This window comes from Pinus tabuliformis, chromosome 4_2 (assembly GCF_031772625.1).
Source record: "Pinus tabuliformis cultivar Carrire ecotype Pingquan chromosome 4_2, CPIR1, whole genome shotgun sequence".
Lineage (NCBI taxonomy): Eukaryota > Viridiplantae > Streptophyta > Pinopsida > Pinales > Pinaceae > Pinus > Pinus tabuliformis.
Genome location: NC_142304.1, coordinates 1101348756 through 1101375113, shown reverse-complemented (window position 1 = coordinate 1101375113; position 26358 = coordinate 1101348756).

Sequence of the window (26358 nt, the reverse complement as noted above, 5' to 3'; positions counted from 1 at the left end):
TATAAACAAGGTTATGATTCTTCCATCTTTGAAGTGAATAAGCAATATAATATAAGGAGTAAAAAGAACTCTGATATCCCTGATCAAACCAAGAAAACAATGTCAAATCAACTTGAGAAAATTAAAGAAGCCTCGGTTTCTAAACTCCAGATTCTTCCCAGACAAAACCAGAATCCTTCTGGCCCCACCATTGTTGATATAGCCCCTAATCAACCTTCTAATGATCAGCCATCCACTTCAATTCCCCTTAAAAAACCAGTGGACACACCTCAAAACACCAGATTTGAAAACCAACAAAAAGGGGTCCCCAATAAAGGAAAAGAAGACCATCTCACTCAAATCCCTACTGTGAAAATTCAAAACCCTCAAACGGAGAAAGCCTCTTTGCCATTTAATTTGGGAGCAGAGGTAGCTAAGCTAAAGATTTTAGTCCCTTTAATAGAACTAATCAAGAATGAAACCTACAAGACATAGATAAACCAAACTTTGAACATTGTCAAAAATGAGGATTCAGTCAATCTGTTTGATGACCAACCAAAACTTATATTTGGTTCAGATGTTAATGGAAAACCACTAGGAGGAGGAATACCACCTTTCTACATTAGCAGTAGTTGTGTTCTCAAGTGTATTTAAGAAGGAGGTAATGATATTTTGTTTTTAGACAATTGTGGATTATTTTCCGATTACAAGTAGAAATGATGAGTCTTTGTAGCTGAGGATGATGGAAATGAACATGTAGTAGAAAGTGAGGAAGAAGAACAAAGTTCTCAAAGGAATAGGGTGATTCAATTTCATGTAGAAGCCATAAGAGAAAAGAGTGCTCATATGAATATTCTAGAGGAAGGAGTCAACAGAAATACCAGGATAAGACTAGGCTTGGAAGAGCTTAGTATGGTATTTACAAACAGGTTGATGGAGTCAGCTTGTTTCAATGGCTTGTGTGCAACTCATCGTGAGCAGGGAGGGGATCATAGAAGAATGATATTTGTGACTAATGAGAGTCATAGTAAAGGTTCAGAGAGAAACCATAGTAGATCAAGTTAGGGAAAACTTTATAGAGAAGTAGCTGAAATCAAATTACAACTTGAGATGATGAGAAAATGGATACAGAAAGATAAGGAAGACCAGGGTTACAAATGGACCCTTTAAAAGAGAGTGCAATGGAATTTGTTGTAGGGGAAGCCGAGATAGATTTAAATGCTGTGTTGGAGGAAAATATCAAAGGAGTTGAGTTACAACTATGGAAGAACACCCTAAGGGTGATGAGCACATGTGATGAAGAAGATGAATATTTGAGGAGCAACTTGAAGACAACAAGTTTAAGCTAAGGACTCACTTAGGAGGATGAAATTGACAAAAGCAAATAAATAAGGTATATTTGGTTGTATGAAGACACAACCTATGATTTTGAGGAAATTTTTGGCAAGTTTGAACAATTCGAAAACAAATAAAAGTTCATAGTTCACAACGGAGGTGGTAGAAGAATGTACAAGCTGAGTAAAGATCTAGTAAGAGATTTGTTTCACTACGCAAGTGATAATTGAGGAAGGTGAGGATATTTGTAGTAGCCTAGAGCAAGGAGTGCTCACAGGTTTCTACAGAAGAGAACCAGGAAGATGCCAAAATCCCAAACTCAAGAGAAGGTTTGGTGAGGCATCATGTAGCAAGGTGGAGACTTTTTACTGCAGTGGCATGTTGCAACTCACAAGTTGAAGTTGTTCGAGAAGACCATATGCATATGACCAGGAGGTTATATATTTTTGTACCTTGGGAGATTGATGCATATCCATAGATGGGGCACAAGGTTCGATGAAGACTGGACCGAGGCTTGTCAATGAGATGGGATGGTCACATGATGATGCTAGGAGAGATTTTAAATGTTTTGTAGATATTTACATTAGGATGTGAGTTTTTTTCATAGAATAACTTGGAGGAAATATTTCCTAATGTAAATATAATTTCAATTTCGCTTATTTTGTGATAAGGGGAAAAAAATAATCATTTGTGACTCTTGGTTATCCCATGTAGGTTTCCTCTTGGAGAGGAAGAATGTTTTTGAAAGTAGTGTGTGAAATGTAGGCAAAAGTGCAACATAGGTAGAGAGGAAAAGCTCCATTGCTAGGAGGAGAGGTAGAGGATGAGAGGCCTGAGTTTCACATGCCCACATTGTAGATATGGTCTGTTTAATGTATGTTGAAAGTGATTAATGAGAAAATGTGTTTATTTTCCTCTGTGTTTGTACTTTCCTCTGTCTTTCTATTGTTAATGAGGTTGTTTGTTTGCACTTATTAAGAATCTGAGTATGCTGTGAAATGTGGTAGTTGTATGACTTAGGGACAAGATCAATTCCTTGTTCAAGTGTAGTTGGAACTAGAATATTCATCCATATGTGCATGAAGTTGTAGCTTCATATGGCTATTGTAGTGGTTCATGAAGTATTTAGAATGTGGGATTGTGATTGTGAGTCTAGGGATGTGTGTAATCACCGTTGGTGCAACATATGCATGGTAGAAACTGTGTGTCGTTGGTGTACAATTGTGAGACTTGTAATCCGATGAACCAATTGATGTTAAGAGCTAATGAATTAATGTTGTGTGCTTTAGTCATGCACCTTGGGATTTCGTTATAGTTGTTTCCAAACTCGTGATGGAGTGGTTGCTGTGGGACTGTGTGTAAGTTGAGTTTTGTTAGAACAAAAAAAAGTTCCTGCTTTAATACCTCTTTGACTAGTTCTATTGGTGAAGTGTATGGTGAGGTTTCCCATTTGGCTTTGTGAGATTATTTTAGTAAAGTTTATAAAATAATTGTGTGAATATTTGTGGCATGTTTATGTTTGTAATCAATGTGTTATTACAACAAAAAACTAGAGAACCCTGTTTTGAATGCAGTCAAGACCATTTCAGATTTGTTTCTGTCTGGTTAGTTTGAGTGAGAGTGTAATCTAGGAAAAGAAAGGCATGTGAAGTCATGTGGAATATTAAGAGACAAGTTAAGACCATGTAGAAGTGATTAGGAACAAACTCGAGTCATTTGACATCCTCAACAGTGAAAAATACACTTTTCTGAAAGCACTATGAAAAATATTTTGCAACGCTTACATCAAGCATTTTAAGGGCCGTGTGTGAGATGTTGAAAGCCTGTTTTGGCCAACATGATGTTCCATATATAAGTTGAAGCACATATGAGTGAGTTGAGGTAAGAAAAACGATTATAAGGGGAGAGAATAATATCTAATGGAAATTGTGAAGCTGAATCCATATTCTCTATTTGACTGCATATTTTAAATAAAATTTCTATGTTTCCAAAATTGGATTCTATAACACAGAGTTTTGCTTGTGGGTGTTTTTTCCTGGGTTATTAGGAGACAACTGGGGAAACCTGACATGTCCCCATCAGCTAGAAACATGCATTCTATGTTTTTTCTTAGAAGTTACATGTTATTAAAATGGTAATACATGGATTCGATCACATATAGGATCCTATTGGTGGGAAATGAATAAGGTGTTAATATTTATTCTTTAGTGACTACTTCCCTTGCACCAATTGTGAATGAGTTGAATTAATTAATTCCTAACCATGAAACTATCATCCACCATTGAAAATTTAGACTTGAAGGGTATGAATTAGCATGGGGGCCTATGGTACATATTGGTAGGTAGTAATTGAAGTGCATGTAGGGGCATGACTATAACACCTTAGTTTTGGTCCCTAGATTAGCAATATATGCATGTGTATATGATGAATGGTTGAGGTCCTGTTGATGGTGTTGGAAGTCCGCTAACAAGGGGGTCTCCCCAGTATGAAGCCCCAATTAGAACTCAAATTGTTTAGTGTAGGAGTCCCAACTAGATAATAAGCCCGATTGCCATAATCTTAGGAATTTTCCTTGGATGCAATTATCAACATAAGATATTATACAGACAATATTTGAAACAAGCAAGTTGACACTGTGAGGCATACAATTGTAATGCATATAAGGTACTTTCATGACAAGGAAAGAGAGAGTGGAATAAAAGTAATAGTACTATCCTAAAAGAGACACACAAGAGCATGGGGAGAGTCATTGATTAACCTGAAAATTAGTTCACAACATAACAACGATGTAAGAATAAAATAACAATGCGCATTAAACAAGATGCATACTAAATCTAATGAAATAGTTCATTTTCATTAGTATGTATTAACATAAACATATACTATGAACAATGAAAGTATAATCTCACAATCATTCATGACATATGAATGAAAGTGTGTCGGCTCTAAGAGCTTCATATATTAAGTGAAAGTCCCAAGATATACAATTACAATGCTATCACACTATCCCCAATAGTGGAACTTTAAGTCACCACTTGCTCCTTCAAATAAAGATATTCTCTCCTATGCCAAACTAGAAAAGTTAGGGTGAAAAGTCAAAAGTCCCTTCTCTTGAGCTATGAGGGTGTAATTATAACAAATGAGGTGAATCTCCACCTCCCATGTGATGCTTGACCTCCCTCATGGCTCTTGAGCTTCTACTATGAATTCTGTGACCTTTAAACTTCTACATGACTTAAGAAATTTATAGTGACTTTTCACATTCCATGTGGGACCCTTGGTATTCCACACAATTTAAATTTTATTCTTTTTGAAAATAAAAAAATTACATTCCACAAATTATGTGGAAATATACGTTAACACATATGACTTTATGATGACACTTGGACAAACCATGACTTGGCATTGATGACATGGAACTTCATTGTGATGTGTTCAGGCCAAGCCTTTCTCCTAGCTTCCATCTTGGTATCTTCTTCATGATGGAAATTTTCTTATTCTTTAACATTAACCTACAAGGGGTCTGGATTAATGTTATAACCTTCCAAGTCAACATGGAATGCCACCATTCTCTCATAGTCCAAGAATTCTTCATTCCTTCATGATATTTCTTTCTTTTGCTTCTTCTTCACAAGTGCTCTCTTTTAGCCTCTACTTAGTGACCTTCCTTGTATCTTCATGATAAGTCTTGCATGTGTTTCATCTTTGTCCTCCTAGAGCTTTGATAATATGGAGTCTTCCTTGTGATTTTTATCTTTAATCCTCCATCTTGCTCGATAATCTCTTTGTCACTTCAACTTCACAAGTGTGTTCTTGCATGAACTCCTTAGCATCCTTCTCGATCATCATCATTCCATGTCAAGATATAGTACCTGCAGATGAAATTCACTCATGAAAAGATGAAATCATTCCTAGAATCTCCTAGACTAACTTCTTCATGCAATTCACTGCTTGGACTCGGGACAGGGTGCAGGACTGAGGAGGAGGCTCAGGGATTGCGTAGTGTGAATTTCTTGGAGGTAATGATGAAGGTATAATTACTATGAATGCGTAATGAATAGTGGCTGGGGGAATGGAATACATAACTGCGCAATTGAGGGATATAGTGAAATAATGAGGCATGCTTGCTCACTGTGATTGCATAGTTGCGAAGGTCAAGGAGGGAGTAAGGCTTGATCGTTGACTGAGACTGTGCAGCACACAATGGAAGATTGACTTGGAGAATGATTGCATAGGTTTTAGGGACATGAGGTAGAGACTGAGCATTGTGACTGTGGAATGCGCAGTCCTTGAAGGTAGTGACTGCGAAATGCACAGTTACAAGAGGCAAGGGTGGTTGTTTGTGAATTAAGATTGCATAGTGCATAGTTCCAGGAGGAAGGAAAGTTGGCAATTTTCACAGACAGGGAAAGCTTGGAAAAATGACTAAGTGTGGGGCCAACAAGACAAGAGATAATAAAACATGCAAACAAGTCCCGAGGCAATTATATCACACTCATATAACATCAACACAAACCAAGAGAATTCTTAGTACCCAAAATAAATTGTGTATACCTTAAAGTGACAACAATGTGACACTTAATTCTAGGTACGACAATTGAAATGTAGCTTTGCGACACTTAGAATACAAGTTATGACACAAATTTCAACTGCAACTAGAAAGTGACACTTACGAAAGTAAAGGTTTGCAAAAGCGATAGTTGAGAAAACTCACTGAAATGAGATACAATGCAACCAAGAGTGAGAGAGAGACTGCTAAGTGATATTGTGCATTGATAGTTGGCGTAGATTTCACAATGTACAGTCTCTATGGATTTCACAGTCACTGTCCACAAGGACTATGAAAACACTGTAACTAAACATTGCACAAACACTATTCTTAGAGACTGCATAAGCCTTACTTTCAAGAAATGTGCAATCACTACATGGAAAAGATCTTACAGGGAAGGTTTTTGTAGAAGCCCATATAAAAATAGCCCAAAAATCCATTTGTAGTGGAGGTCACTAGCATAGGTGGGTGGGCAGATGTTTTAGTGGATGTGTTTTGAAGGATGCGTCTAAAATATACGAACGCACTAGTGATTTACTATCCATACAAGCATCGATGCTGCAAATAATATGGTGTACCGTTGAAAATTTATTGTGCTAAGAGGCACTCTACAACCCAGTATAGGTTAGATGTGTAGGTGTAATGTAAGTATGTAAACAATTTTATATGTCGGCTAAATTAAAAAATAATTAAAAGTTAAAAGTGATATTTGGGACGAGTGTAAACATTTAGACGTTGGCTTGATTAATACAAAGTTAAAAGTAATAAATAAAAAGTAATATAAACCCTAGTATGGGGATGGTGTAAACATTTAAATGTTGGATCAAATAATAATCAAAATTTAAAGTAATAAATTCAATTTGTTATATTTTTATTTTGTTATTAACTCGTGAATAGGTTTTGTTACAATACCATCCACCAATACCATGACTTATTAATACCACATGCCCAAAAATGATAACCTATTTCACAATCAAAATACTTCATAACAATAGGACAAGATTCTTAACCATGGATATTCACCACCACTTGTCCATTAATATTATAAACTTGTGAATAGGCTTTGTTACAATACCATGGGTCAATGCCATGGCTAGTCAATACCACGTGCCAAAAAATCATAACTTATTTCAAAATCAAAATATTTTATAACAATATGACAAGGTTATTTACCATGGATATTCACCCCCACTTTACCATGGATATTCTTAACTTGTAAATAAGCTTTCTTACAATACCATGAGCCACAAAACCATAAATTATTTCATAATAAAATATTTTATAAATATTTTATTTTAATTTAATTTTATAACATTTTAAAAATAAAATCTAAAAGAAAAAAACTTTTAAATACTTTTGAGATATATATAAACCCTCTATCCTCATAACTAACTAAAACATTCTTATAGAAATTAAATCAAGGTTTTAATAAAACAAAAGATGAGAATAATTATATATATAAAGATGTGAAATTTATATAATATAAATAATATTATTAAGAACCAACATAGATCCATCTTAAATAAGGATCCAAGAAATTATGGCAAGCATTTTCTTTGACATGATTGATCCAAAATATATGTTTAATGTTTTACAACCAATCGGTTTTTTTTTTTAGATACTTTCTTAAACACAATACAATGGGATCAAATTTAAGAGAGAGTAAGGGGGCAGGGGGGGGGGGGGGGGAGGAGTAGAGAGTGATAGAGTTTGGAGAGAGAGAGAGAGAGAGAGAGAGAGAGAGAGAGAGAGAGAGAAATAGAGGATGAAAGAGAGAGAGGAGGGGAGGGAGAGAAGGGGAGAGAGAGGGAGAGAGAGGGAAATAGAGGATGAATAGAGAGAGGAGGGGAGGGAGAGAAGGAGAGATAGAGGGAGAGAGAGGAAGGAAGAGATATACAAGGGGAGAGAGAGAAGGAGAGAGGATAGAGAGATATAAAGTTGGAGGGGGAGAGAGTGGGAGGAAAGAACAAAAATATAGAGATAGAGTTGGAGAGAGAGAGGGAGTGACAAAGGAGATATGGAGAGAGGAGAGGAGGGAAGAGAGAGAAGAGGATAGGAGAGACATAGGGAGAGAAGGGGAAGAGAGAGAAGAGGATAGGAGAGACATAGGGAGAGAAGGGGAAGAGAGAGAGGGAGACACATAGATGGATGGGAGAGAGAGAAGGAGAGATGGAGGGAGATCGTGATAGAGTTGGAGGAAAGAGAGAGGGAGAGAGTGATGGGGGGGAGAGACAGAGGGAGGTGGGAGAGAGAGAGAGAGGGAGAGAGATGGAGTTGGAGGGGGAGAGAGGGAGAAAATAAGAAAGACATAAAGGAATAATAGTGGAGAGGGAGAGGAGTGACAAGGAAGATATGGAGAGAGAGTGAGGGAGAGAGGAGAGCAGGATGGAAGAGAGAGAGGAGAGCGAGAGGGAGAGAAGGGTAAGAGAGAGAGAGGGAGAGAAATAGGGAGGGAGAAAGTGATAGATAGATTTGAAGAGAGAGTGTGTATGTTTGGGGGGTGAGATAGAGAGAGGGAATAAGAAAGAGACACATAGATGCACATATAAATATAATATAATATTATATAACCAACCTAGATACATCTTAATCCTAGATCTATCAAGTGCTAAGATGGATCATATATCTCGAGGTGGATACCTTTCCTCAAGTTTTACACTCCAAAAAGAGGTTTTCACCTGTATATATTTGATCCCTCTTGGTGCTTGAAAGATCTGGGGTTAGGATGGATCTAGGCTAGTTTCTATAAAATAAAAAAACATGATGGCCTACATAACATAACACACTGATGCTTGAATAGTCGATAACACTGGTGCCCTTCACATAGTAAAACATTCCAGTGCATACCAGTAAGGATCACTGCTATAATTTTAAATTTCAGAGAAATGTGGTTCTATTTTCCAATGAAGCCTAGGTGTGGTACACTTAATAAAACTCCCCGGGCCATCTTCTAAAGAGAACCACTAGGGGGTTTTTAAATTCTAAAAAAATAGCCTGGCTATTATAAAAGCACTACACCAGTGCAGTACCTGTAGCGAAACGCCCCGGGGTGTCTCAAGAAAAGCACCAAGATATTTTTTAATTAAAAAAAGGAAGTGATTTTGGATATATCCCACACCCGCATTTTGAAAATACACCGGAGGAGGGTTAAATAAAAAAAACACTCTCGACTGTAATTTTCATTTTTACAATCTACAATGCGGGAGAGTTATGAAACACCACCCCCAATCTTGACACATGCAAGCTCCCTGGCGTTTTCTCACCATCCTTCCATACCGTGCTCACTGTTTGAGTTTTCAATTTTTTCAAACCATCCTAAAATATGTTTTTCTCCATTACGTGTCCAAAATGCCTCCTTGATGACAAAATGTCTAGGTAATGTCTATGTTTCTTTGTAATTTAATTTTTTAGTGGATTAGAATTGTAAATTAGGTTAAATTTGTCACAGTGTTTCATTTTTTTTTCACCAGGCAGTGCGTTCGATACGTTCAGCTCACACCGATAGAGGTGCTCCTTGAAAATTTACCGAGTGCACTACAAGTTCGTGTGTGAACATAACACACCACCATTTTTGCAGTGCATTTTCTAAACTAAAACACATCGGGATTGATGTGACAAATTGTATGTCAGTGTGTCACGCTTGATGCGTTTATATTTACCAAACGAACTGTAAACTTAATATTTAAAAATATAAACATAACTTGGTGCTTTCAATTACCTGGACATTCCATACCAGTGAAAAAATGTTATATGTGTGCACTGGTGCACAAGTTTTCCGCACCCCTATCAACAGTTAAAGTTGTGAACCAACAACGGTGTGTCATACTTATTTACACACTAATAGCGGTTCAATTTTAGTTTAAAGTGCACCGACGCCTGTTGGGTCCCTATAATACTAGTGATTACCCCATTACTATTATAGTTATACCCATTATTTATATTTTTGTGCCCCTATTACCCCCATATTGTTATTTCTGTGCCCCATAGAATCCCTCTATTGTTATTTTTGTGGCTTTATATTATTATTGTTAGGTCGGCTAGATTATATTGTGACTCCTTAGACTCCTATATATAGAAAGGAGGTTTTGTCATTTGAATCATCAAAGAATTGTTCATTTATGTAATGTAAAGGAGGTTTCCCCCTCGAAGAGGCTGAATTCTAAGGCGTTGATCTATCTTTTCTATCTTTTCTTGAGTTGGTTTCATAACATTTGGTATCAGAGCTTTGGATTCTAGGGTTTCGCTGCTCCAAACAGGTCATCGTGGAATTTTCGCTATAACTTTTTTTCTGTGACGTTTCAGAAGTCACAAAAAAAACCCATTTGAGAAGAAATCGCGCTGAACCTTGGGTCCGAATTTCAGAGCTTTTCGCGTGATATTTGCGGAGATATGATCTGAGGAAGTTGGTCTTTTTGCAGACTCCTGAATTACATTCAAAACAGGTGACCTGGGGAAAATCGTCATAACTTTCTCTCTGAGGATTGAATTGAAATTTTGTAAGAAGGTACAGAAAGAGGACGGACTGCAGTTTCTTGTGGGGGTTTTTCAGATCCAAAGGTCGAAACAGTGACTCGTGGCACGTCGTACAAGTTCGCTCTACTGAACTAGTCTATAATCAAGTCACTGTGGGAGATTGTGCATAACTCTTTCTTGGAGAATCCAATTTGGATCAGACTGGTGGCATTGGAAAGAGGACACAGAGAGCTACTACAGGTCACAATTTAGAACTAGATGATTGGAAATTACAGAGATACATCAGAGGCAATATCGAGCTCCTACAAAGTGAAAAAAGGTGTGTAGATTTTTTTAAATTTTTTGCTTAAGCTTGGTTTGAAAATTTATTTTGAAGGAATTCAAAGGGCATAGTAGAGCATTATTATTGGTAACTGATGCCCCGAGGAAAGAAAATGCAAACACCTAGTAAGGAACCTGAAAGCTCTAGCATGACTCATGAAGAAGAGGAAGAAATGCTACATGATATATCAAAATTACAAGAACAAGTGCAACAAATGTCACGCTCACAAAAGTTAACAGATGCTAAGATAAATGGCGTGGAAGCTAAGATAAATGGCATGGAAGCTAAGATGGACAATTTGAAGATAGATCTGAACACAAATTTGAAGACAGGCATGGCATATTTGAAGACAGATTTGACAAATTTTCTACAAGAAATACTTACTAATGGTGAAAAGGTAGTAAAGGAAACTCATGATGAGAACAAAAGAAATGTTAATCATGATTCCATAGACGCTAATGTTGGATCGAAGAATCACCATATTCCAAAAATCGATATGAGGAAGTTTGATGGCAAGGATCCCGCCACATGGATATTACAGATGGAGCAATTCTTCGATCTCAATAATGTGCAAAACACACAAAAGGTACGTATGGCAACTGTATATTTGGAACCAAATCAGTTTGTATGGTATCAATGGCTTTGTTCTCGTAAACAATTTATCACTTGGGCAATTTTTACGGAAGAATTGATAGCACATTATGAGGATACAAAAAGCAACACTTTTTTTAGCCAATTGATAAGTCTCAAACAAAAGGGTTCAATAATGGAGCACATTGAGGAGTTCCAAAAATTGAACATAAGGGTAAAAGATATTCCAGAGGAGCATAGGATTGATGTGTTCATAGGGTCTTTAAAGGATAATATCCAACATGATGTTCGCCTTTGGGAACCTGATTCATTAGAGAAGGCATTCAGGTTAGCAAGAAAAATGGAAAGCAAAATTATGGCAACTAGGAAGCATACCACTCACAACTATAAAGACGGAAGTGTTGTTGCCCCTAGTCTTCCACAACCTACAAGGTTGACACCACAACAATTGGAAGAAAAAAGAGCAAAAGGGCTTTGTTACAATTGTGATAGCAAATACACAAAAGGTCATAAGTGTGCTGAGAAGAAATTATTCTACATAGATTGTGAAGAGGAAGAAGAAAAGGAGCAAGAAAGGTCAAAAGAAGAGGATATATTCCAGGAACAAAGCCTAGATGAAGAACAAATAAATCCGACCATATCTTGTAATGCATTGGCGGGAATTACCACTCCTCAAACCATCAAGATAGAAGGACAAATCAAGAAGAAAAAGGTAATAGTGTTGATTGATTCAGGAAGCACCCACAATTTTATTCATTGTAGGGTAGCAAAAGAATTGAATTGCTTCCTATATCCAGCACCAGAGTGTCAAGTGATGATTGCAAATGGAGGAACAATAAATTGCTCTGGAAAGTGCCATAATATCAAGCTATCCATGGGAGAATATGTATTGACTAGCCCAATGCTTTCCATTCCAATGGGAGGTGCTGATGTTGTACTAGGAGTCCAATGGCTACAATCCTTGGGTACAATAGCTTTTAATTTTCAAGAACTTTTCATCAAATTTTCTACGGAAGGAAAGGAAGTTGAATTAAGGGGTATTGCAGGGAAACCAGGAAAGATAATCAGCTCTAATGGCATGACAAAGCTTCTAAAAAAGGAGCAAAGAGGTGTAATTGCACAATTATGTTCGCTAGATGTTTCCACATTGGAATCATCTATTTCTCCAGATCTCCAAAAAGTCCTGGACAATCATTCCAAGGTATTTGAGACTCCCAAAGGTCTCCCACCTATGCGTGATCATGATCATGCTATTCATCTGATTCCAGGAAGTGTTCCTCCAAACATCAGGCCGTACAGATATCCCTATGTCCAAAAAAGTGAAATTGAACGTATGGTTGCAGAAATGCTAGAGGCTGGTATAATTCAACCGAGTCAAAGTTCTTTCTCAGCTCCAGTAGTATTGGTGCACAAGAAGGATGGATCATGGCGCATGTGTCCGGATTATAGGGAGCTCAACAAGCTCACTATTAAAGATAAGTTCCCCATTCCTGTCATTGATGAATTACTGGATGAATTGCATGGATCAATTTACTTCACCAAGTTGGATCTTCGTTCGGGATATCATCAAATCAGAATGAAGATTGAAGACATTCCGAAAACGGCATTTAGAACTCATGAGGGTCATTATGAATTTTTGGTCATGCCTTTTGGCCTTACCAATGCACCTTCAACATTTCAAGGTTTGATGAATTCAATTTTCAAACCATTCCTTAGAAAATTTGTGTTAGTATTTTTTGATGATATACTAATCTACAGCAAGTCTTGGAAGGATCATGTTGAACATGTTGACAGGGTGCTACAACTATTGGAGGAGAAACAATTATATGCAAAAAGATCCAAATGTTTCTTTGGAGTCCAGGAGGTGGAATATTTGGGTCATATTGTATCTCATGAAGGAGTTAAGGTAGACCCTAGCAAAATTAAAGCCATTAAGGAATGGAAAATCCCCACATCCATAAAGCATCTGCGAGGATTTCTTGGGTTGACAGGGTATTATCGCAAGTTTGTTAAGAATTATGGGAGAATAGCAGCACCTCTAACAACATTATTGAAGAAAGATTCATTTTCATGGACTCCGGAAGCAACAAAGGCCTTTGAACATCTTAAAGAGGCAATGTGCCAAGCACCGGTCTTAGCTACACCGGACTTCACAAAAACCTTTATTGTGGAATGTGATGCTTCAGGAAATGGAATTGGTGCTGTTCTAATGCAAGATGAAAGACCCATTGCTTTTGAAAGTCGTCCAATCAAGGGAAAGTTTTTAAGCAAAGCTATTTATGAGAAGGAAATGTTGGCAATACTCCATGCACTTAAGAAATGGCGACCCTACCTAATGGGAAGACACTTCAAGGTAAAAACGGATCATGATAGCCTTAAATACTTTTTAGAACAAAGATTATCCTCTGAAGAGCAACAAAAGTGGGTCACAAAGATGTTGGGTTATGACTTTGAAATCATCTACAAAAAAGGGAAGCAAAATGTGGTGGCAGATGCACTCTCAAGAAAGGATGAGGATGTGGAAGCATTGTTGTGTGCCATTTCTATTATCCAACCAGATTGGATAAACGAAGCAAGGGAGGAATGGAAGAATGACGAAGAAGTGTGGGCACTTATTCGAAAGCTACAACAAGATTCCAGTACTTCTGATACATTTAGCTGGCAAAATGATTCGTTATGGTACAAAGATCGCTTATACCTCTGTAAGAATTCCCAGCTAAAACAAAAGATTCTTATGGAATTGCACACTTCTCCCTTAGGAGGGCACTCAGGATTTTTAAAAACTTACCACAGGGTTAAGAAGGAATTTTTTTGGGATGGCCTTAAATCAGATATTCAAAAGTTTGTGGCGGAATGTTTGGTTTGCCAACAAAATAAAGTTGAAACAATTAAGACACCGGGTCTATTACAACCTTTATCCATTCCAAGCCAACGTTGGGAGGAGGTTTCAATGGATTTTATCACAGGTTTACCCAAGTCTGAGGGAAAGAGTGTCATCATGGTGGTAGTTGACAGACTTACCAAGTATGCACACTTTTGTGCATTATCACATCCATTTAAAGCCAGTACAGTTTCTACTGCATTTATGGAAACAGTTCAAAAGCTACATGGAAACCCAAAGATTATTGTAAGTGACAGAGATCCCATTTTCACTGGAAATTTTTGGACAGAATTATTTTCTTGTCTTGGTACTCAGTTAGCTCATAGCTCATCTTATCATCCTCAATCTGATGGGCAAACTGAGATAGTAAACAAATGTTTGGAAGGATATCTTCGTTGCTTTGTATCTGATAAACAGACACAATGGGTCAAATGGTTGCCTCTGGCTGAATGGTGGTATAACACTTCCTTCCATACAGCAACAAAAATGACCCCATTTATGGCACTTTATGGGTATCAACCACCATCCATCACATCATATTTAAGAGAAAATTCTAAGGTTCAGGCAGTGGAACATCACATCGAACATCAACAACAAGTCCTCCAACTCTTAAAGGATAACCTCGTGTTGGCACAAAATAGAATGAAACAACAGGCAGATCAACATCGCAGTGAAAGAAGTTTTGATGTAGGTGATTGGGTATTCCTACGGCTACAACCATATAAGCAAATGTCCCTAAAGCAAGCTAAGAAGGATAATAAATTATCACCAAAGTATTATGGTCCGTACAAGGTGTTGGAAAAGATTGGTACTATGGCATACAAATTGGAGCTTCCTGCAGCTTCTCGATTGCACCCAGTTTTCCATGTTTCATGTTTAAAGAAGGTTATAGGCGACAAGCTCCCAATTCAAACAATATTGCCAGAACTTGACGAGGAAGGAAAAATTATATTGGAACCGGAAGCAGTCACAGAAACAAGAACTCGACAGCTACGAAATCGATCAATTTCAGAGTATCTTATCAAGTGGAAGAACTTATCCGCTGAAGATTCCACATGGGAGGATGAGAATTTTATGCAGAAGTATCCAGAACTACTCAAGCGTTGAGGACAACACTTTTTTGAAGGAGAGGGGCATGTTGGGTCCCTATAATACTAGTGATTACCCCATTACTATTGTAGTTATACCCCTTATTTATATTGTTGTGCCCCTATTACCCCCATATTGTTATTTCTGTGCCCCATAGAATCCCTCTATTGTTATTTTTGTGGCTTTATATTATTATTGTTAGGTCGGCTGGATTATATTGTGACTCCTTAGACTCCTATATATAGAAAGGAGGTTTTGTCATTTGAATCATCAAAGAATTGTTCATTTATGTAATGTAAAGGAGGTTGCCCCCTCGAAGAGGCTGAATTCTAAGGCGTTGATCTATCTTTTCTATCTTTTCTTGAGCTGGTTTCATAACAACGCCAGTGTATGACTATGTTTTGTGCACACCGATAATTTTTTTTTTTAATTGATAGTTATGTTTCCATATTTATAAATAAATGTTTCATTTAGTAAAAATACTTGTATTTTATATATGAGGCTGATGTATTTTATATGTCAATTATGTAGCAGAGATGTCAGCATATGGAGACAACAGGAGAAACATGTAGATCCATACAATATGATTCGAACATGGCAGGCTAGAGAGAGGGAGAGGTATTTATACCCTTGCCCTATTACTACAACGACCCAAGCACTCTTGAGGAATGTAGGCCTCCTCAAGTACTATGAGGAGGCTACATTCTTGAAGGCACACTTTGTCTTTTTGGCACATCTGATCCACCGATAGAATGTCCAGGAGAAGGATTTTAGTGTCAGTCCTAGGGCATGGTATATGCCCAGTAAGGATGACATATACTTTATCACTGACCTATCTAGGAGAGGGGAGGATTTCCGTAGTTCCCTTATGTCCCCCATGGGGTTGAAACTAAGAGTAAACTTACGTTCACTCTGAGATATGTTGAGCCTCATGCGGTCCATCCATTATCTTTTCAGGTCTGTGTAGATTTCTTCTTTTGCTGCAAAGGAGGTTAGGTAGCTCTCGTTATTAGTCACCACCATTTCACACTCTAGTACTGATGAGAAACACATTAGTTTACCTCTTTTATATTATGTTTATTCTTTGATTCAGGTGCCACGTTGCATCAGGTGGTTTGCCATTTCTTTGAGGCAATTTTGCATGGATTTAAATAGATGTCATGCATTGAAACATATGAGGGAGACCTTCCATTTCGCTTCTACATTTTTATTTTTATTTTTTGAGATATTTCCAAAGATGAGGCATACATTTTTCCGTCGCTCTCCTAGGCCAATCACTGAGGTCCAGATGCGCATGTGGGGGAAGATGATGCCCAAGAGGGAACTACTAGAGCTTCCTGCTAGGATTTCTCACGAGGCACTGACATTACTGGTTATGGAGGTTGACCATGTGTTTGTCACGTTGTTGTTTCCATATGTGGGGATTGATTGAAGAGGGTGTCCCAACATCTTTTTCATACCAGGAGGTAACTCCTCAAAACAAATTTAGTTTCTTCATTAACATTGTTCATGGATATATGCAACGAGGGAGAGACTCTTGGGCTTCACCTCCCAGTGTCTCTCCATTATTTACTATTTACATTATTTAAAACTATTAACCTAATCCTAATGATTAGGTTTCAACATCCCCCCTGCTAAATCTAAAGGGATGTTGGTGAGTCCAAGCATTGTTCTAAATCTTTCAAACTTTTCTCTTCCAAGCACTTTGGTGAAGATGTCTGCAATCTGATCATTAGTGGAACAATGGCGTAGATGGATTGTCTTGGCCTCAACATGATGTTAAATCATATGGTATTTTGAATTGATGTTCTTCGTTCTATCATGGAACTTTTGGTTCCTGACCAACTTTATTGCAGAGGTGTTGTCAATCATGAGTGGAGTTGAATGCACTTGTTTCACCTACAAATAGTCCAGAATTTTCTTGAGCCACACAAGTTCTTATGTTGCCTCAGCTGATGCCACATATTCTGCCTCTGTTCTAGAATATGCTAGAACTAATTATTTGTGTGATCTCTAGGAGACATCTCTTGATCCAATACTCATCGCATAACCTGAAATAGATACCCCAGTTACTTTGTCTCCATTGAAGTCTGAATTAGAGTATCCAATCAAGATAAAGTCGCCCACTTGTGTATACTTGAGTCCAAAGTATTGGGTTCCCTTCAGGTACTTTAGAACTCCTTTTGCAGTAGACCAATGTCCCTCACAAGGCTTTTGCATAAACCTGGAGAGGATTCCAACAACAAATGAAATGTCTAGTCTGGTAGTAGTCAGGTAGTTGAGACTTCCTACAAGCTGTCTATACTTTGTTGAATCCTCAAATTATTTTCCTTCAATGGATGTGAGATTCAATTTATGTTCCATTGGAGTAGTCAAAAGATTGCACTTAGCCAAACTTGTTCAACAGATCTCTAATGTACTTCTTTTGAGAGAGGAATATAGACTTCAAATGTTGAGTTACTTCAATACCAAGATTGATCTGGATTTAAACAGGAACGCAACAAATTATAGAGATAACCATAAACACAGATATGCAGCAGAAATAATACTTCATTTCATTAATGTAAAATACAGAAATATGCTTACAAACAATAATGGAAATAAACCAGCTAGGGCAATGGTAGCTTCTCTTTAAGAAGAGATGTGTCGGCTACATGCCTCTGAATTGTGTTACAATGAGGCTCGAAGGCCTATTTATTGTTGAGAAACAATGGAAAACCCTTCAAATCCCAAAACCTAACCCTAGAAGATGAAATGCCAAATTGTGGGCCCCGTTTGGGTAAGTTGGTACATCAACTTCCCGGGGTTGTAACTTTGGCATACGATCTCTGTTTGACACGTACAATAGCTCGTTAGAAATATCTATTCAAGCACTACAACTTTGGGAAGAGTAAAACTAGTCCATGGACCCATGTTGCCCCTAGATTTCCAAAAAAATGTCGTTTAGGGCCTCAAAATGGCTTCGGAAGTTCAGGACCTGAAAAAATGCTAGAAATAGTAAGTTGTGCTACAACTAAGGAAACTGAAAATGCTGAGAGAAACAATGGTGGGGGTCCAAGTGGACTTGGCAGGTGGCCACCAATATCCACTTGGATCATTCCTCCCCCCTTAGGAAGCAATGGTCCCCATTGTGTTGAGTTCCTCCATGAGATCAGGAAACTTCTGTTGAACTTGGTCCCTAGTAAGCCACTTGCCTTGGTGAAGGAGTTGGCCTGCTTTGACAAATCGATACAGTTGGATATTCTATTTGCGAGTGTTCTTGATCTGTGTGTCCATGATCCAATCAGTTACAATGTGTTCCATGCAATCTAGATTTAATTCTGTGAGTGTGAGCTGTTTTGCAATGTCGGATGTGTCTAGTAATGGTGGAATGTATGGCGGAAGGCAGTCCACATTGAACACTGGGTGTAGGCCAAGGAATGGGAGAATGCTGAGCTCAAATGCATTGTCTCCCATAGCCTTGGTAATGGTGTAAGGACCATATCGGAGTGGTCTCAGTTTCCAATAGGCTCCAGTAAGGCATTCCTTTTGCAAATGCAACCAGACTTCGTCGCCCACCTGAAACTTGTGTGGCACCCGATGTTGATCATGTCATTGCTTGTACTTGGAATTTGATTTCTCCAAAATGTCATGGACCTGCTGGTGAATATGTTGGATGTGCTCAATGAAGTTGGTTGCCTTGTCTGTTTCGGACTGGACATGAGCCGAATCTGTGTGAGTAGCTGCAAGTGGCATGGCTACATCAATGGGGCATAGTGGCTAGAATCCCATGCCCACCTGAAAAGGGCTGTGGCCAGTCGAGCTGTGAAGAGATCGGTTGTAGCTGTGCTGAACATAGGGGAGGCTCTCATCCCATGTGCGTGGATGCTTTGAGTTGTACATGCGCAGAATGTGTACAATCATCCTATTGACAACCTCTGTCTGGCCATCAGTTTGAGAATGGAAGGCTGTGGACTTAGTGAGTTTGGTGTCCAACGTTGACCAGAGACTAGACCAAAATGTATTGAGGAATCGACTGTCCCAACTGAGATGATAGACTGTGGGATCCCAAAGTGCACCCACACTCGTTCAAAGAAGAGTTTAGTAGTGGCTTCTGCTGTGATACTCCTCTTGCAAGTTGCCATAATGGCCATCTTTGAGAACCTCTCGATGACCACAAGAACACAGTCATTTCCATGCTTGGTGGAAGGAAGGCCTGACATGTAATCCATGGAGATGGACTCCCAAGGTCGACTAGGAGTAGGCAGCGGGGTATAGAGGCCTTGCTTCTTGATGGCCGGTTTGGCAATAACGTAGGCAGTACATGATCTGATGTACTTCCCAACATCCTGTCGAAGATTCGGCAAATAGAAATACTTTTGCGGTACTGCCACTGTTTTCTCGACCCCGAAATACCCAACAACCCGACTGTAGTGTGCTTCCCAAATCATCTTGGCACGCTTGCTTGAAGGAACAAAAAGGTGACCCAGGTGGCATAACAGGGCATTCTGGAGGTGAAAATCTAGAACATGCCGACCCTCCAAGAGTATCTGGTATGTGTGGCCGAATTCTGGGTCGCTTTTGTAAAGAAGTGGCCAATCAGAAGTCTCGTGCCCATAAGAGTTGAGCACGGTGGTTAATGCAATGATCGATGGTCGACTGAGGCAATCTGCAACATTATTGGTGTTGCCCTTCTTATACTTGATATCCAAATGGAATTGTTGCAGGTATGTAGACCACTTCTGATGGCGATCATTCTGCAATTTCCCTTGGGTCTGTATGAACTACAGGGGTCAGTGATCTGTGTGGATGACCATTTCCTTCCCCAAAATGTGATGCTTCCATTGTTGGCAGGCCTGCACAATGGAATACATCTCTTTTTCATAAGTGGGATACTTCCGAACTGTGTCTGAAAGTGTTTCGTTGTGATATGTCACTGGATGCCTGTGTTGAGTAAGGACTGCCCCAATAGCGTAGTCAGAGGCATCTGTCTCGACCTCAAATGGTTGTTGCAAATCTGGTAATGCGAGCATTGGTGCCATGAAGAGGCGATCTTTCAACTCTGCGAATGCCTTCTGTTGAGATTCAGACCAAAAGAATTTTTCTTTCTCTCCTCCCTTGGTGACTTGACTCAAGGGCCAAGTGATATGAGAAAACCCCAACACGAACCTGCGGTAGAAGTTGGCAAGACCTAGAAAGCTGCGGAGCTCTATCAAAGTGGTTGGAGATGGCCAATCCTGAATGACTTGGATCTTGGCTAGATCCACATGCACCCCCTGTTCATCAATAATGTATCCCAGATACTGAACCTCGGTCATGCCAAAATTGCATTTCTCCAAAGTGGCACATAGCTTGTGTTGCTGCAGTGTTTGGAGAACCTGTCGGATGTGGTGGAGGTGCTCTTCCCAACTATGGCTGAAGATAAGAATGTCATCCAAGTATACCACTACAAATGAGTTGGTGAATGGCTGCAAGATGTCATCCATTAGCCTCATGAAGGTTATAGGAGCATTCGTCAATCCGAAAGGCATGACCAACCATTCGAAAAGGCCCTCCTTGGCTTTGAAGGCAGTCTTCCACACATCAGAGGGTTCGATTGGTACCTGGTGATATCCTGACTTCAGATCGATCTTGCTGAAATATTTTTCCCCATTTAGTTGGTCCAGGAGGTCATCAATCCGCGGGATCGGGTACCTATTACGGACAGTGATCTTGTTTAGTGCCCGATAGTCAATACAGAGTCTCCAAGTCCCATCCTTCTTCTGTACCAACACGATCGGGCTCCCACAAGGCGATGAACTCGGACGGATGTGACCTTTCTACAACAACTCCTGAATCTGTCTCTTGATTTCATCGTTCTCTAGAACAGAGCGCCGATAAATTAGTCCATTGGGTAGCGGCGCACTTGGGGTCAGATCGATGGAGTGCTTGACCTGACAGTGTAGAGGAACCCCTGCGGGGGAGGTGAAGATGTCCTCGTACTCCTCCATGACCTTGTCCATCTGTAGTTGTCGTGCAAAGGGGCCCTGTCTGGAGGTCATGGCCACCGTCTTCTTCTTTCCTTGAGGGCGTATCATCAGGAAATTTTTTTTCCCGGTTTTGGAAATGAGCTTACTGCATTGTTTTGCAGTAATCAAAGAGATGGCGGTAGGCGGTGCTACCTCTGGTATCCTGTACAACTTATTTCCCAATGTAATAATAACAACACGGGGCCTTGATTCATACACAACATGTCACTTCCACAAGTATGGTTGTCCTAATAATACATCACAAACTTCAAGGGGAGCAATGTCACACAATACCTTATCCGTGAAGGGCTTGATGTTGTATGGAAGGTGACACTGCTGGGTCACGTGAAGATCCCATCCTTGGTGAAGCCACTCGATGGTGTACGGTTGTGGATGTGCTGTGATCGGTAAGCCCAACTACTTCATGACCTCTGCCAAAATGAGGTTCTTTTGGCTCCCGCTATTGACAATGAACTGTAGCAGGGAACCCTTTACCCACATCTGGGAGTGGAAGAGATGCTCCTCCTCCTCTAGATCTTCGGGTTCCTCCTTCTGTATCTTCATGGTAGCAATGGTGGCATTGGGCTCTGCATCAATAATCTGCTTCCCTTTGTCATTCCCCTTGTCGGGTTCTGACTCAGAGTCAGAACATGAATCTGATTCTAAAACCTTTAGCTCAGCCACCAGTGACTACTTGGCCCGACACTCACTTGTGTTGTGGGTGGAGCTCTTATGGAACTCACACCATTTTCCCGTGTCCTTTTTTGGCTTCGCGGAGCTGTTATTTGCTTGCAGCTTTGGTGGGTTGTCTTGGGCTGCCCCACCTTGGCTTTGTCCTTTGTTCTGTGGTTTAGGGGCACCTTTCCCTTGCTTCAGATTTTCAGATCCAAAGTCTCGCTTCTTCTATTTAAACTTCTGCTCGACCTTGATGGCATATCGGTATGCTGTGCCGAGCGAGGAGATGTTCAGGAATTCTATTTCTTCTTGGATGTACTTGTGTATGCAGCTACGGTATTTGAGTATCAAATTCTGCTCTGAATCCTTGATACCCAACTTTGTGTGAAGGGTATGGACAAGATTAGTGAACTCTGGCACATCTTGGTCCCTTCCCTGCCACAGTGTGGTCCACTTTATGTATATATCCTCATAGCTTCTGACAGGGTAGTACTGCTCCTTGATGGCATCCCGGAATGAATTCCAAGTGGGTGAGGCTGAGAATAGTGAGCTAGTATTTTCATCCTTCTGCTCGCAGTAGGTTTCCCACCAGTCCTTGACGTGGGGGGCTGCTTTGAGAAGAGCGAAAACAATCTTTTCCTAACTCGAAAATTCATGAACAGAAAAATAACCTCTAGCAGATTTAACCATTTATCTATGGCATCTGCATCTATCTGGCCCTCAAATATGGGGATTTTAATATTAACTTGTACCTTAAAGGGTGTGGCATTTCCAGTGTAGCTGCTGGAAGCCAATGCGTCGCTTCTGGGTAGCCGCTGAAGGATCTAGATAAAGTTGTCCATCATTGCGTTCCTTTGTCGCTCGAGGGCTTCTTCGAGCAAGATTTTGATAGGATCTCCTACCCCCTTGTCTTTCTTCTCATCCACCATGGGAGGCCGTCGGGATTTGCAAGGCTGGTCTTGCAAAGGTTCGACCAGTTCAAGCCCTAACTCCTTATATCCCGACCTCGTTGGGGACATGCAAAGAAAAACAGAGAAAAAACAGACCGCTTTGATAGCAATGATCCGGATTTAAACAGGAATGCAACAAATTACAAAGATAACCATAAAAACAGATATGCAGTGGAAATAATACTTCATTTCATTAATGTAAAATATTGAAATATGCTTACAAACACTAATGGAAATAAACTAGCTAGGGCGATGGTAGCTTATCTCTAAGAAGAGATGTGGTGGCTACATGCCTCTGAACTGTGTTACAATGAGGCTCAAAGGCCTATTTATTGTTTAGAAACAATGAAAAACCCTTCACATCCCAAAACCTAACCCTAGAAGATGAAACACCAAATTGTGGGCCCTGTTTTGGGTAAGTTGGTACATCAACTTCCCGGGGCATAACTTTGGCATACGATCTCCATTTGACGCGTAAAATAACTCATTAGAAAGATCTACCAGAGCACTACAACTTTGGGAAGGGAAACATTGGTCCATAGACCCATGTTTCCCCCATATTTCCCAAAAAAAGTTGTTTAGGGCCTCAAAACAGCTCTGGAAGTTCAGGACCCGAAAAACTGCTAAAAATAGTAAGTTGTGCTACAATTAAGGAAACTAAAAATGTTGTGAGAAACAATGGTGGGGGTCCAAGTGGACTTGGTAGGTGGCCACCAATAATCTCTAATGTACTTCTTTTGAGAGGGGAATATAGACTTCAAATGTTGAGTTACTTCAATACCAAGATAGTAGTGAACATATCCCAAGTCAGTGATTTCAAAACCTTTCCTCAATTCCTTATTTATGGATGCAATGTAGTTCTCATTGTTCCATGTCATCAAAAGATCATATACATATATCACAAGATATACAACTGTTTTTCCAACTTTCTTGACAAACAAAGTTGCATCATAAGGATCATAATGTTTGAAGTTGAGTTTCAGAAGATGCGCAATTAACTTTTCATACCAGGCTCATGGTGCTTGCTTGAGGCCATAAAAGGATTTCCCAAGCTTGCATAAATTTTTTTCTTGGCCCTTCACAACAAATCCTTCTGCTAGCACATAAAAACATTCTCTTTCAGATCTCCATTCAAGAAAGTAGTTTTTACATCCATTTGATGAACTTTCCAATCGTTCTGAGTTGCCAAGGCAAAGAGTGTCCAGATGGTAACCCATTTTTTCTATGGGGGAAAAAGTTTCCTCATAATCGACCCCTTCCTTCTGTGCAAAACCTTTTGCCACAAGCCTGGCTTTGTGCTTGTCAAGTGAGCCATCAACTTTGTACTTGTTCTTGTAGACCCACTTGTAGCCAATTGGTTTGGTTCCCATTGGAGGATCAACCAACTTCCAAGTGCCATTCTTTATCAAGGCATCATATTCCTTCTGCATCGCTTCTTTCCATTCATCATGAGAATAAACTTCTTTTAAGGAATTTGGTTCAAAATATGTAGAAAAATTCAATTCACAATCATAAGAAACATCCATATCAACAGGTGAATCAGAATCATCTACATCACCTCCATTTTGCCTGGTTGAATTTCTTGTTCCTGTCTTTCCGACCTCATCAAGATGAATTCTTTCAAGCGTCTTTGTCAACCATTTTGGAGGATCTTTCTAAGATGGCCTAGGATGCTCAGTTGACTGAGTTGGGACTGAATCAAGATTGAGTCTCCCAATTCTGTCAATCACATCACTCAAAGTATCATCAGTCGTTGGAGCTTCATGTGGGGGAGAGAGTACTTTAGAAGAAGATTCCATAGATTGATCTAGTATAGGAACCCCCCCTTCAAGATGTGGAATCTGATTATCAAATTCTTGAAATGATTTTGCATGTTTGAATCTATCCAAGTGATAAAGCTTCTGCTCAACAACATTGTCAGCTTTGGAAGATTCAAGAAAGATTACATCTCTAGATACAAGAAATTTCTTATTAAATTCATCATAGAGATGGTATGATTTGGAGGTATTTGAATATCCTAATAAGATACACTTACGACTCCTTGCACCAAGTTTGTTTCTTTGTTACTTTGGTATCAAGGCATAATAGGTGGAACCAAAGACCTTGAGATTCTTTACCGAAGGAATGTGGCCATACCACTTTTCATAAGGAGTATTGTTTCTAATAGCATTAGATGAACATCTATTCTTTAAATATACAACACATAGAACTACATCAGTCCAAAACATCAATTTTAAATTCTTGAAAAACATCATGGAACGTACTATATTTAAGATTGTCCTATTCTTTCAACTACTCTGTTCTATTGGGGATTATAAAGTAGATTTGTTTGATGTTTGATCCCATGCTAGCGAAGATAAGTTTCAATTTGATTTGAAGTCCATTATTTTCCATTATTAGCGTGAATAGAGCCACTATGAGATTATGCATCATTTTCAATCCATGTGGTGAGCACCAGTATTGCAACAATAATGCTCAACTCCTAGGCTTCCTATTTTACTTTTATCAACCCGGTAGTTCGTAACAAACTTGGAAGCGACGATGCTATATGCACAAGTACTAGTTCTTACTACATGCTATCACTTGGTCAGCTAGCGCAAGATCACTAGGAGCTCAAGCCAACTTCTATGGATTCTAGAAGAAGATTTAAATGTGATTAAAGAAAGGAAAGCTTACTCTACAGAGGCTATTCTACTTGCAGAAAGAGAAGGAAGACTGGAATGTAAAGCACAACCTAGCAAACCCTAACTTACCAACTAACCCTAATTTTGTAGAAAGAGAGATGAAAACCTATGAAATGAATGCCATTACCTACTGAGGAAGTAAACTACATCTATTCAAGATATTTCTAGAAGGAAATGAGAAAAAAACATCTTTTTTGGATTTTTATGTATTCCATGTGAAATTTTCGTGTATGTAATTTATTTGTTTATGAATGTGGTAGTGATTAGGTGGTGATGGAGGGAAAATTTGGAGTTTTCAGAGGTGTAGGAAGGTGTGGATGGGTTCTAGGGGGTCTTTGGTAACCTTCTGGAGGCTTTCCCTACAATCGGACTTCAAAAAGTCACCTACAGGAATTTCTATAGGAGGCTGCAGGGGATCTACAGGAGGATCTACATGAGGATCTACAGGAGGATGCCGAGAGATGTTTTAGAGGTTTTGAAGGTGGGAGAATGGTTGGATAGTTGGTGGAGGCAGAAGAGTGGGAAGAGAGATGTATTTGGGCCTCCACCCTTGATGAGATGCATTCCACTGAAGTTGTGGCTGAGCATAGGGTTGAAATGAATGAGTTGCTGGTTGGGCATGATATGGAGATGTGAATGACCAAGGAGGAGGTGTGGACCAGGAAGGATGAGTAGGGGGGCCCCAAGAAGGTATGGAAGTGACTTGGTTGGGGTTGTAGTATGCCTGGGATGTCCCTTGCATCCCCTGCTGGTATGGTCTAGGTCCATGCAACCTCTTTTGGTTTATGTAATAGATCTGTTCAGTGACTCCTTTGGCCCCTTGGTATACAAATTTAAGTTTAG